Genomic DNA, 15,057 nt, shown 5'->3' with positions numbered 1-15,057 from the left:
AAGTCCCCCACCCCTCCCCCCGACTCCTCTCTCTTTGCATTTTAGAGAAAAAATTAGTAGAGCAAAATTTTGTTTATAGCAAAAAATTTAGTTTAGAGCAAAGGATGTTAAGTAGTAGATGTTAGAGCAAAAATTAGTTTAGAGCAAAAAATTTGGTTTACAACAAAAGTTAGTTAGGGAAGTAGGGTTTAATTAGGGTAGATGCTGCTTGTATAGTATATAGTGATACTAGTAGATGGTAATTAGGTTAGCGCAATAGTGGTACTAGTAGATGTTAATTAGATGTTTTTCAGTTAGGGCACTAGAGTTTTGCTAGGTTAATTAGGTTAGTTGTGCTGCTAGTAGTAGTGGTACAGTAGGTTAATTAGGTGATGTTAAATGAATAACCTAAATGAATGAAATTAGTAGTTAACTGAAAAAAATTTCCTTTCGTCATTATAGAGCACTAAAGTTAACTGAATTTTGTTCTATTAGTAGTTAAATGAATTTTCTTCTACACTTTGGTTTTGAATTAGCTTGTGAAATTTGGACATGTGGTTGCTCGTGTATATTTGGACATGTGTTGCGGTGTCGAAGAGGGATATTTGAACACTGTTTCCAGGGAATGATGCTGAGTGGCCTATGTTTTGCCGGAATGTTGATTCATTTCTGTTCCGGCAAATTTCAGGTTCTCGATTTGTCCACTTTTTAGCAAAGGTCATGCCGAAATTTTCCGTGAATTTCGGCATGACTTGTGCTACAAACTAGGACATATCGAGTTCCCGAGATTTGCCGCACCAGGAAGGAGTCAACATTCCTGCAAAACAATATGCCTTTTTTATGTCATTATTCATTTTATTAGGTCTAGAATTAATTGACTAGATTTAATCATAGGAAACATGGCTAGCAACGATGAAGGACAGGGTTCTGGTGATTGCGACGACGTCTACCAGGCGGCAGGCGAATTTTTTAGCCTTGTCGACGATCAACCGATGTTATTGCTGGGCCCACCGGTGGCATCGGGGACTGAGACCGACACGCGGACCGGTGCTAAGACTGAGACCGGCACTGAGACTCAGACCAGCATCGAGACCGGCGCTGAGACTGAGACCGGTGCTGCCTTGGGGAGCGGAGCCGGTGTAGAACCGAAAGCAAAGAGGCAACAGCTTCCTAACAAACTCAGGAATACTAGACTAGTGGTCATGGAGGTGGACGACGACATTTTTGAGCCAAAGGCGCCCGAGGAAGCGCGTCGATGCTACGGCAATCAAATAGGCTGCATCGTACGGGCAACCGCCACCATCAACGATGAGAAACTACAGAAGATAGAAAATATGAGTTGCTCCCTCCTAAAGAAGTTTCACCAGATATTCTTGTTCCCGGGCCGGAATGAGAAGGATTATGAAGATCCAGATGAGGACCCGGCAATGAAGAAGATAAACAAACATGCCATGACCAAGTTTAGCGACGCGTTGGCCGCCTGGAAAACTCGAGTGAAAGCAAGGATCATCGACAAGAAGGAACCCTACTCCGAGATTGTAAAGGATAATCTGACAATCACGGAAGAGCAGTTTCAAATATTCAAGGAGGCTTGTGAGGCCGGAGCTGCCAAAAAAAAGTCTAAGTACATGAAGGGGCTTCAAGAGAGGAACATTGGGAGCCACCAGCTCGGAAGCCGTGGTTACGGCGGAAAGAGGTCCAAATGGGCCAAGGAGGAAGCGGAAGCCGCGAGTCTGGGCATCCCAGACCCCTTGGCGGATTTCACCGTCCCGCAGGAGCGTGACGTCCTGAGGGCCCGGCACCGTTGGGACCCAGTGAAGAAGGTTTACGAGACAACACCGGTCATTACGGAGAGCATGAGACTGCTGGTAATTTTAGTTTCTGATCAATTCAACTGCACATGTTAGTCATATTTGTAAACGATCCTTGTGCCTTTTGTAGAGAGAGCAGCACCGGATTGCGGCCGAAAGCGACTCGCCGTCTGAGGCATTGGCGAGGCCCAAGTGGGACACTCCATTCAACCGTCGTTGAACATATTGAAACGACAACCGGTGGATACTCGACCGTCGTATGGACGCGTGCACGGTGTCGGAGACGGCGCCACGTGGAAGAAGTACTACCGTGAGACCACGGAGGAGAGAAAGGAAAGACGGAGGTTAACTGAAGAAAACATCGACAAGAAGGTTGAGATTGCGGTTGAGAAGAAATCATCTCACACAGTCGCAACAGCGGTAGCTGCCGCAAAACAGGTGGTTGCAGATTTGTCTACTTCCTTGGTGACGGGCGTTTTCACTTGGACAAGGCAAAATCCAGAAAAAAATGCAGAGGACTTTCCCCTTGCTGACTTCTTCGGAGCACCTGCTCCCGCACCTGCTCCTGCACCGGCTCCCGCACCGGACGTGCTCGGCGGTGCTTCATCTTTGGCTGAGCTCGACGCCCTCACGGTATCTGTCACACCGGCCCCCTTCAATATAAATGTATAATCTCCCGTTTTCGTTGCCTTTCGGATGTCTCACGTTGCAGACTTTTTTTTGCAGGCCCACGAATCCCCGTGCACCATATTGTACACCATCGGCGACCAGAAGGTGGACGTGGGGAAGGCGACGATAATGGAGCCGAAGGAACCATTGTTCCACAGCCGGCCGATCCCCCCGAATGTCTTCAAGGTTTTCGTGGCCAGTGTCGAACCGGGCCACGAGAATTTGCCTCCTCCAATACTACTGGTGGATGACGAGGAGACACCACGGCGGCTTGGTGATTGTTGCAATGGGTGGGTCCTGTTGTGACCAAAGAGTCTGCTTCGTCTGGAGGCGGTCGGGAGCACACCCACGAGCACGCAGCCTCAGCAAGCTATGAACATCAACACCCCACCTACCCAATTAGCGTCGGGTGTCGGGTTGGGTGATAGCGGACGGGGTAAGGAGGAGGCTTCATTAGTCGCTGATGACGTCGCCATGGATGAGGATGAGGACGACGGTGGCGCTGAATAGTATGTCTATACTGGCGCCTCCTCAGGGTTTGAGCGTCATGAGTCGGTGCCTGAATTGTCGTCTCAACGTATTATGGACGACCTTCCAGTAATAAACAAGTCTAGGAAGAGAGCGAGGAAAGGCAAAAAAGCTGATTCTATGATCCAGCCGCCTTAGGAGCCTCGGCTTCAGGACCTTATAGATATCCCCGATGCGGATAAATGGCATATCCCCTGTCAACCAATCCTACCTGCAACAGCGCTACAGGCCAGATTCGGCGATCTAAGGAGACTTCATGACGATGTGCTGCGGGTAGAGAAAGGCCTCATCGCCTCAACAGATCCAGGATACCCACTCTATGTGGTTAACGTTCCGCGGCAAATGTCGTACGTCGACAGCTTCCCCGCGGATAAGTTCTTCCTCCGATTCGATTACATATTCGACATGTTTCACATGAAGAAGCTGGATTTTATGTTTGTCCGCCTTTATGCCTTGCACATGAACTACATCATCGGGTTTGAGCAGATATCTCATATCTGTGTCGCTGACCCGTACTACATGCACGAGGGCTTCTTGGGAGTCTGCACAGAGCGCCGTGTATACGCGAGCGAATACGTCGTCAATTTCATGCTCGCCAATAAGGACAAGGGGGTGATTCTCGTGCCTTATCATCCCGTGTAAGTCATTCGCGCTGCTATCCTTCCTTCAATTTCAACCATTCATTTGCACGGTGGAGGCTAAGTAATTTGAGGTGTACTTATTTTGCGCAGCGGCGGGCGCGCCGTCCTCATCATCCTATACCCCCGATTCTCCCACGCTCTTTACTTGGACTCGTCGAAGAACATTCACAAAAAGGATTACACCCACATCAAGGATGTTCTCGACAGTGCTATGTTTTACTACCAAGCAAGGGGTGGAGAGGTCAGGGACAAGAAGAGAAGGGGCGGCAGGGTCGCCTTCGGCCATAAGACCGACTTCTGCTGCATCCAGCAACCGAACAATTCTCTTAATGATGGATTTTATGTCCTACACCACAGGCTGGAGTACAGACGGGATCACCAGAACCTTCGCATGTCACCTAGATCCGGCGATTCCCATATTCTGCAATGGGCAAAGAAGGTAGGAGATACCGAGGATCATCGACTTCGAGCTGAGTTCTATCACATCCAGCGCGAACTTCCTCAAATCATCATGAAGGAGGTCGTCCAAAAAACAGGGATGTTCTACGAAAAAGGACAAATGTTGCAGGAAGACGTCCGAACATGGATAGCCTTTCAGCGTCTCGACAGGAAGCCTTTCACTAAGCTCGGGGACTATCTCCCTAACATAGATGGATGGCACGACATGGTGGAGTGATTGTCGATATATGACAATGTGTCTGTTTAGTCCATACTTTCTGTATGACAAAACTTTGAGTTATGCATGGTGAAACTTTATTTGTGATGTAATTAAACTGTCCTCATCCTCCACTAGCGAAGATCACTCTAGTTAGGGCATTTTGGGTACGATGAACTTTGTTATTTATGCTTATGATATGTCGTTTCTATTTTTGCCAAGTCTGTCTCTTTCTGTTGCTCAACTATATATGTTGCATATCATCGACTCATGTGACGATGCAGGTGCATAGATCGTCGATGGCGAAGAAGTGCTACGCCAGGAGTATATATACGAAGAGTGGCCGGAGTGTCAGGCCCAGGTGTACCGGTTTCTGGTTTCCGAGCAACAGGCAGTACTTAGTTTAGGTTCACGCTAATGCGAGAGAGGGATACGAACTCATGTACTCAAAGTGATAGCTCTTCTCGCGTATACCATTGTTTAGATGGATGACAATGTATTTGCAAGTAATCGAGGACTTGTATCGCTATTTTCGAGATGATGACAAGAGACCACTTTGTGTTGGATGATGATTATGATGATGACATGATTTGATGAGACTAATTGTATGTATATGCTATAATTACATTTGTATGTGTATGATATGCTAAAGATTATTGTATAAAGCCTATTCAAATACAAAACAAATACAAAAGCAAATATGCAGGAAAAAAACTAATAAAACTAGTAGTAGCGAGGGGGAAAATTTAGCAGTAGCGCCGCATTACCAGTAGCGCTTCCCGGTAAACATCGCTGCAGATAATATCAGCAGCGCCCTTTTCTAAACAGCGCTACAGCTATTCATGTATCGCAGTAGCGTGGGACAACAGGCGCTACTGCTACACGTTAGCTGTAGCGCCTTATTAGTAGCGCATGTCCCCGCGCTACTGAGAGGCCCAAAACCCGCGCTGCTGCTAGGCTTTTTCCTAGTAGTGATGGTTGTTCACTAACATTATTTTCAAAACAAGTGTGTCGTTCTATAGACAGGACTTGTAGCTGTGCTCCTGCAGATTATGTTCTCCAGAATTGGAGTTCCATAAAGAAAGTCTATGAAGAGATTGAACTCACCAACGTAGTAACGGTGCAGAATTAAATTGAAATAAAACCTAAAAAGCTAATTTCGGTCGAGTATAGGGAAGGTGTAACCTTATAGAAGAAGAAGTACAAGAAGAATCAGAAACGACCCCCTCTATCTGAAGGGCCCCCAAATTCAGAACCAATAATAGAGGACAACTATCAAACACTTGGTGTGCACTATCAAATTCGCACAAGAGAAGAGTAATTAAAAAGTATAGAAGGGACAGATCTGAACAAAGGGGGGTGGAGGCAAAATCTTCAAGTCGTACTACTCCCTCCGTTTCTAAATATAAGTCTTTTTAGATATTACAATACAAACTACACATGGATGTATATAGACATATTTTAGAGTGTAGATTCACTCATTTTAATCTATGTACGACACTGTTGTCACAAGCTGCTAGTCTACAACGCATGTGCTAGAACGCTTATATTGCGTATTTCCTCTGAGTTTTGGAAATTATAGTCAAACTGTTGTAGAATATGTGTTTCTTTATAGGAGGTATTCTTGTCAGAAATTCACTTTGGCACATGGGAGCCTATGCTCCTGCCATTAAAAAATATATTTCAAAATATCAAAAAAATCCAAACACAAATTTAACGCGTACATCTCAACATTGTACGTGCGCACGGCAAGTTTCGTGAAAAACCGTTATTTTATATGCCTTGTGTAAGAAAGACAAAATAATGTCTCATGAAAAGCCTTCTTTAACACTAAATTTTGTCTTTTTTTACATGTGACACAAAAGTTGCCGGTTTTCCACAAAACAAGTTTCTGTGCACGTAGAATGTTGAAATGTAGTAAGGAATCATTTTGACAGAATTTTGTGACATAATGAATAAAAAAATAGGTGAAATAATGAAAACACATGAAAAAAGAAGACAAGAAACTGGTATATAAGCACGGGAAATATTTCCCGAGTCTACCACTACTAGGACGGCCCAGCGGCATTGCCAGTTAGTATCGCTCCACATGGCGGGCGCGGCTATAGCTCGCTTGTAAAGCGAGAGAGTAGTTGGCGTCGCCACAAGTAGAACACATGGTGGAACAGCCAACGGAATTGCCTTACGTACGATCTTTTCTCATCCGATCCGTACGACAAGAGAGAGGCTTGGTCCAATCAGCCAAATAGAGATGTTGATCCTCACGCTAACGTCACTCGATTTTTGTGCTACTCCTAGTCGACGCCTTACGTGCCGACTAGGAGTTATGGCACCCACTAGCCCACCACAATAGGCCATCCCATTAATGACTAGCTCGGTGGTCTGGCTGCACGATCCCACCCAAAAAAGCGAAGCCGGCGAAGGGAGCGATGCATGTTGTGCCAACCAAGGGTCGCGCCGTCTCTTGGCCTGCTACTCAATCAATCAAGTAAAGAAAAAGCAAAACGGAAGACGAACTCGATATGTGTCTCGTCGAGAAAGAAAGAAAAGGAAAATGATTTTTTTAACTGAAGTGGAATGTAAAAAAGAAAAAGATGAGGATTTAATTCACAAGTACGACCGTGACGTCATGCATAAACAAGTGGGGATCAACGATCAAGTGGAGCCTAGACGTCCTTGCTTGCTTACAAAATAGCAGAGTGACCCATCTAAACCCTTCCTTAAAAAATTAGAAACTGAGGGGTTGATGAGGGGGAGGGGGGCATGCCCCCTCCCTCCCCTCCCCTCCCCTCTCCTCCCTGTGCAACATACAAAATAGCATATAAAGAAACCACAGTGTCTTAAGAGAACTACGCAAGCATGAGGGAATTGCTAGACATGACTAGCACTACTACAAGAGAAGGGTTCATCCCTCACTCCCTCCCAGCAGCTCACACGGAACAGGTCTTTTCCCCAGCACAGGCACCAGGTGGACACTAACCTAAAGACGACCGAGGCTAAACTTACAGCCTTGATATCCGCCAATACTAGAGGACAAACGCAGTATCAATTTCTTATTACATAACCAAAACGATAAGCAAAAGACAGGAAAAAGCAAGCTATCGTAGAGAGTGGCTTCGTCTTCATTGTCAGTCTGGAGCCTTTGTTGTGTCAAGATGCTAGAAAACCCTATCAGTTTCCTGTGCTGGAACGTCAAGGGGCTAAATTACCGCGATCGGCGCACGACCGTCCATGAGACAATAGCCGCATCCAGCTGCCACATCATGAGTTTGCAAGAGTCTAAACTCAATGTCATCCATCAGTAGTTCATTGCATCTTTCTTGGGTGGCAAGGCTGCGGACTTTTCCTTTGCACAAAGGCCTGCCATTGGCACCCGAGGAGGCATCTTGCTTCTGGGGGGACGACAATCTCGTGCATATGTATAGTAGAGTGGCCCACCTAAACCCGTCCTTGAAAAAATAGAAACTGAGGGGGTGATGAGGGGGAGGGGCAATGCCCCCCTCCCTCCCCTCCCTGCGCAGCATACAAAATAGCATATAAACAACTTACTGATTCCAGTTTCTTTCATTTATATTTGTTCTTTCCTTTTTTAGAATGCATGGTGTTTTTTGTGAAAAGAAAAAAATTCAAGCTAAAAACTTGAAGAGTTCATAATGATGAGGTATGGTGTTGATTTGACGATTGACAAATGGCAATCTATGTTTGCATAATGCAGATAATTCATCACCGGGATAAGAGTTTGCCTAAACCAGCTCTTGGAAAATGACTTGTACCAAGAATAATCATCCTACTTGCTAAAAATGTTTATACAGTGGGGCACACAAAGAATGAAAATTGCTCCACAACGCCTCTAACGAGGTAAGGACGCCCGCGGGCGCCACCATTTATTGTATGGCTGATGTTGAACCAAGCTTTTCCTGGAAAATTCGGGCCCATCCCCGGCTGGATCACCATATCGATCTCCTCCATCATCCAACACGCTCATCGGTGTCATCTACCGTCGGGAAACCACACGACCGGAGCCGCACCACCGCCCCGCCTGAGTGAGCCATCGAAGGCGGAAGGGCCCTCTCCACTGTGCCGCCAATGCCAGACGACACACACGTCTAGGACACCCGCGCAGGACACCGCCTAGTTTTCCTCTTTTTTTGTTCTTTTATATATCATCTTTCAGTTTTTCATTTTTTGCCCTTTCTTTTCCTTTTTATTTTCTTTGTTTCTTTTTATCTTATATTTTGATATTTTATTTTTCAACAAATCTTCAGAAATTTTAAAAATATATTCTTAAAATTTTGTTCATTTTTTTCTAAAATGTCCCTGTTTTGAAATTTTGTTCAAAAATTAAAAAAAATAGAATTCTATAATTTTTCACTAATTTACAAAAATATTTGATAATTCAGAAAAGTTTATAATTACTAATTTTAACAATGTTCAAATTAGAAAAAAAAATCACAAATTCAGAAAATGATTGTGAATTTCAAACCATGCCCCCCCTTTCAAAATTTGTTCGCAATTTAAAAGAAATGTTCATGTTTTCAAAGTTTGATCGCCAAATCGAAAAAATGTTCCAGGAATCTAAAAAAATCACCTTTGATTTTTTTTCACAAATTAAAAATGGTTAAGGAACTTCTCTCTCCAAATACGTTAACAAATTAAAAAAACATGTTTTCAAAATGTGTTCGTGAATTCAAAAAAAAAATTGGTTGAAGTTCACATTTTGAAAACTTTGTTCGTAATTTCAAAAAATGTTTGCTTTATTAATTTATGTTCATGTACTTCAAAAAAGTTTGCATTTTCAAAAACTGGTCGTAATTTTAAAATTGTTGTTCCTTTGAAATTTGTTCCTTTCTCAAAAAATGTTTGGATTTCAAAACTGTTCGACTTTTTAATAATTTGTTCAGAAATTAGAAAATATTTCTATTTCACGTTTAATTTTTGGAGTAAGTATTAACGTATTTAGAGCAGGAGCTTGTACATGTTACCAAGACAAGGGCAAGCTCCTGCTCTACTCAGCTCAATTACTTGTTCAATGGAGCTAATTGCAACATTTCTACTATAAAGAAGGGAAGACAATGATGCATTAGGTAAGATGGCAATGCAAGATAAAACAGGGTAGCACCACATGTTACAGCAATGTATCACATTCAAGATCTCTCTCATGTTGTTCAGCAATGTAGGAAAAGTTCAAGGGAGCAGTGCCCCTTGGTTCAAATACCAGTTCAATGGTAACGTCCATCTTACTAGCTAATACGTAAGTCAAATTTGACAAATACAGTACAATTTTGAGTTGCAAGATACTGATCTTCCATTGGGACAACTGAGCTACATAAGCTACATAACAAGACAAAAAGCTAAGCAGAAATAAATTCTACTGCCACTACAAACGACAACAAGCTACGTACATAGCAAGACAACTGAGTTCTAAACACATTTTAGTTCCTCCAGCTGATGGTGATTAAAGAGCATTGGGCAACATCTAGCTAGCTGTTTCACCATATGCAGTCATTGACATATTCTGCTACTGGCCTAGCCCAGACTAGAAGGACCGCGAGCTATTTTCTAAAAACACGACCAGATCGATCGATCGCTCCACCTACCTCAAAATGTTACTAAAAAAAACTACCCTCAAAATAGCCTAAAAAATTACCCCTCAAAAAGTGTTTTAAAAAAAACTACCTCGAAAAAAAATCAATCGCTCCACCTCCCCGCGACCCGCCTGTTCGGCTGTTGCAGTCTTGCCGACGCGGCACACTCGGTCGATCGGAGAGGTAACGGCGGCAGGTGGAGGCTGGCCATGGCTGGGCGCGTGGCCGGCGATGGGCTGAGCTGAAGCAGATCCATCCCAGGAGCAACTTGCATCATCGGTCGACGCCTTCTTGTCCCCTCTTTTGTGCTTAGGTGAGATTGCAACTTTTGAAGATTCACTTATGATAGTTTAATTTTGAGGTAGAGCGTCCGGAGTTGGTCATTCAGGCTATATACTACTTCTTCATTATTAATGTAGATTTGTGGTTTGCTATTTTGATGCTATTTTAAATGTTATGTATTAGAATCAAGGTTTTTTTATTGGTCTACAAAATTTTGGAAACCGGTCGGCTATCGGATATTTCGTCGGACCCTGAAGTTTCTTGCTACATGTTTAGATAGTGTCAAATAGAACGTGTATGCATATTTTAACACAACATAGCCTCTAGACTGGTGGAAGTGCTTTCAAGGTTACGGGATTGAGTAAAAATGTTGCCAACCCGATTTTTAATGTTACCCTCTCTGTAAACAAAATAGTGATCAAACGCTTTTATATTTTTTTACGAAGGGAGTACGAGCATTGAAAAATGGCCATGGTGAGTTACGGAGGACTCAAGCCCATTAGGGAAAGTGTTGACTGCTAGAATGCAAAGAGATTTGCGTAAATAGAGGGTTAAATACTCTATATTCCGCTAATAAAAGAATTTGAATTCAAACAAGGCAAAAAAATTCGAGATGTTTTGAAAAGCGGTTCTTGCGGCTCCTATCTGTAAAAGACCGGTATCAAGAAGAATTAAAATCTTGATCGAAACACCCAATTTTAATTTTCTGATTATATACTTAGGCTTAAACTTGTCCATGCTTCACAAAATTTCTAGCTCCGCACCTGCCTACGCGCATAGTTTAGTTAGGTGCACAACTGGTATCGCTTGGCCAGGTATAAGCTGGCAGACCCATATACAATCTCTCGCTTCCTAGTTTGCGTGGGGGTCCGGGTTTTGGGTAGCTTTGAGTAGTATGTGGGCCCGGTTTGTGAAGCTTCCAGCCTGGGTTTTTCGTATCATTTTTAATCATTCTTTTTTTTCCTTTCGTTTTACTATTTTTTGAGTTCTTCTCTAGTATTTGGTTTTTCATTTATTTCTACTTTTTGGTTTTACCGTTTTGCAATTTGTGAACTTTCATGGAAATCATGAATAATTTTAAAAAATCTTCATTTTCCGTAATTTCACAAAAATTATTAAATCTAAGATCACTTATTTAAATTCACTTTTTAAAGTTCGTCCACATTTTATAAATCTGTTAGAACTTTCCAATCCGTGATCACTTTCAAATTCTTTATTTTTCAAATTCATGAATATTTATAAATTCAAGATGTTGGTTCCCATTTCATGAATATTTTTCAAATCCGAGTTTGTTTTCAAATTTGTGAAATTTAGCCAAATTCATGAATTTTTTCAATTCCTGAATTGTTTATCAAGTTTGTGATCTTTTTTTGCGTATGGTATTTCCTTAAATTCATGACCACTTTTTGAATCCATGCATTTATAATTTTCATGAAATTTTTCGTAGTCAACACTCGAATAATTCTTCCATCACCCACTCTCCATACCAAACCTTTTTCAGTAGTTCAAGTCCATAACTCACAACTTGCCATGAAGAAGAAGCGTTCCCTATGAAAACGTGTCCTCAAGTTTACCACCCGAATAGTATAGGGCCTTAAGAACCTGTGCACATAAAAGCTCTAGTTTAACAATTAACCTCCATACTTGCTGAGCCAAAAGAGCTTGGTTGAAGAGATTAAAGTCCGTGAACCCAACACCACCTCTTTCTTTTGGCTATAAAAGATCATCACATGCACGCCAGTGTACTTTTCTTTTACCATCAGTAGAGCCCCAATAAAAACTTCGCACCATCCTAGTTAATTCATCAAACACCAAAAAGGGAAGCTTGAACACCCCATAGTGTAAGTGGGTAATGCCTGGGCTACCAATTTGACGAGTCTCTCTAGCATGTTGTGCTAGGTGACCATCACCCCATTGTATAAGCTGCTTAGTCATCAAACTCACCCGAAGATTTTCAAAACAAACCTTTGACATACAACCTTCCAGAGTTGGGATCCCTAGGTATTTCTCTTCAAATACCAAGCAAGTAACATTTAATGCACCATGAACTTGTTCCTGAACAACAGACGGACATGCACCTCCAAACAAGATTGAACATTTATTATAGTTTAAACTTTAGCCAGTTGCATTATCATAGAGGTTCAAAGAAAATTTCACTTTTTCTGCCCGTGCAAGTGAAGCCTCAAAGAACAACATAGCGAGCTTTTCAAAAAAAAGAACAACATAGTGTTATCTACAAATAAAAGATGTGAGATGCATGCCCGAAGCACGTCTACACACCTTGAGCGGGGTAATATCATCAGAAGAAACACTATGCTTTAGAATTGCAGACAATCCATCAACCACAAAAAAGAATAAAAAGGAAGAGAGTGGGTCGCCCTGCCAAAGACAATGCGACGGTGCAAACGAATTCAAGAGGGTTTCATTTAATTTAACATACTATCTCACCGATGTGACACATGAGATAATCCAGTCCACCCACCAATGTGACACATGTGGGCCACCGCTGAGAGAAACTCAACTTTTGCATCACCTACTCCAAGAAAACCCAGTCCGGATAGATGCTTTGGGAAGGTCCAATTTGTAAGCACAAACTAGTTTACCCAGGTAATAGAAACGCGAACTGCGTTTGGCGTGTGTCAAGCTGCGTCCCAAACTTAGTGATTTCTAGATGATGGAAAAATTGCTTCCCACCTCGGGACCTAGAGATGCGCACATCAAAGTTGTGGATTGTAGCTTTTGTATGGATGGTTGGTCAGACTTCTGGCCAAGTGTGTCTGTGTTTGTCAGTAAACCCAACCGTGCACCAGCCACGGAGTTCGCTGCCAGTTGACTGTTTTTCCTGTCCTTCACTTTAGTGTAATGGTGATTCTTTCTAATGTTGAACAGTCTCATCGATCTTTTGTAGCTTGCAGTATGCTGTGATCATAAACGAGGGTATCATGCATGGCCGAGAAGCTTGCAGGACTCAGCAGTCTTGTGGATGGAGTAGTTTTCCATGATGAACAAGAAGAAGAATAAGAGAACATGTATAATGAGATGAAACATGTATGATGAGGCGAAAACAGTAGGAAGAAGAGAAAATGTATAATGAAGTGAAATCAACGGATGCCGGCAAAATTCGGTGTTCTTGTATGTCCTAAATATGCATTGTTCTTGATCGATTTTTCACCGTGTTCGTAAAAATCCCGATTGGAAAGAGAGAAACTTGACATGCTTACTTGCCTTGGAATATGGATGTTTGCGTGAGTGGGAGGATCGTACACATTATCTGTCATGTTCGATTGGCAAAGTAATTCCTTTGCAATATCCCTCGAAAGCAAATACTTGTATTTTTGCTTGTTTGCGAGAAATAGTTCTACTACATCAAGGCTTTAAACTATGTGGTTGGTCGAACACTACCAAGTGTATCGATGATGCGTTTGGTTACCTGCATCATTTTTTAGCACTTTGCATACTTGTCTCACCTGAGCCTGGTTGAGCTAATGTAAGAAAAAAAACATCATCTGCACTTAGTTTGGTTGCTTGCATATAGGCTGCCTGCATTCGGGGAGCATTTTTTTGTCTGGCGCTTGGTTGCGTGCATTGTCTTGGTAGATGCAAGTAACCGGTGTTTTGTTGTATACATGCAACGTGATTAAGAGTTTAACACCCACATGACATACTAAGTTACAGTGGAGTTCTTGGTAGTGTGCTTGCGATGGCGGACTTGGCGTCGACCAATGCCACCGCCGCCGCCGCTGACCTTAGCTCTGCGATGTTGCTAATTGACGCGATTCCGGCTCACAGTGGTCATCACCCCGCCGGAGTCTAGGAATGTTGGTCACGAACTCGAGCGACTCACTAGCCGTGTTGGTCTCCTCTGCCGCCCACTCGAGCGCGCGCCGTAGGCCGTCGTTCTCGTGGTCAACTGCCCGGTGCAGCTCGGCGAACTCGGCGTTCTCACGCCGGGAGCTGGAGGCGTCCTCCTCGGCGGCACGGGCGCGTCCGAGCGGCGCCTTCTCCCTGACGAGCCACGTGGCGGCAGCCTCCTTCCAGTCCAGCGCAACAACTAGCATCTGGCGTCGATGTCGCCGTTGTTGAAGTTCTGGTCGTAGTTGATGCAGTGGCACCTAAAGTCCTCCACGAAGCCTTCGAGCAGGAGGCCGTCGTGGCCTAGGAGGCGGTGCACATCGACGTGTCCCTTGTAGAAGACGTGTCATAGCATGCTGAGGCAGTGGCATCCGAGCACGGCGGCCACGTCCACGCTCATCTCGAGGGAACGCGTGAAGGAGGGTTTCCTGGTCATGATCCAACCAAGTCTCAACTCCCACCACTGCTGCAGCGCGCCTGCTGCTGCCAGTGCCTTGATCGATGGCATCGACCGCGCACGTCGGAATGCCGCGGACGACGATGAGGATAGCGGCTGGAGGATCAGTGACAAGCAGGACGACAGGCGTCAGCGCATCCCGGACAGGTCGACCTTGTCGCCCTTCATGCGCCCCCATTCGTCACAAGGAGGATCACGGCGGTGGCCAGATCCGCCATTGCCGTAGCCACCCCGACTCGCCCCTCCTCCCGTTCCTCTCTCTCTCTCTCTCTCTCTCTCTCTCTCTCTCTCTCTCCTTCTTTTTCTTCTTCTACTCCTCTTTGATCTTCCCCTTCTCTTCAGTGCTCATGGCCACACAGGACGTCATGGCCGCCCCGAAAGGTCACCTCGCCTCTACGGTTGATGAAACTACGAATCGATTTTCTGAATGGAACCAGAAGGGACGAAGAAAAGGAGATTAGGGAACAGTTTAGTGGAGGTAGGAGAAGAAATCACTTATAGAGCTCGCATCCCTCCTGTATTGGGACCCACCACATGTGCTCGAGCAGGCCTGGCTGGGGAGTGCTTTAAGTTCCGTGTGGCCCAACATTTGTTTGTG

This window comes from Triticum dicoccoides, chromosome 3B, assembly GCF_002162155.2.
Source record: "Triticum dicoccoides isolate Atlit2015 ecotype Zavitan chromosome 3B, WEW_v2.0, whole genome shotgun sequence".
In the NCBI taxonomy this organism is placed as follows: domain Eukaryota; kingdom Viridiplantae; phylum Streptophyta; class Magnoliopsida; order Poales; family Poaceae; genus Triticum; species Triticum dicoccoides.
This window is presented reverse-complemented; position numbering follows the sequence as displayed.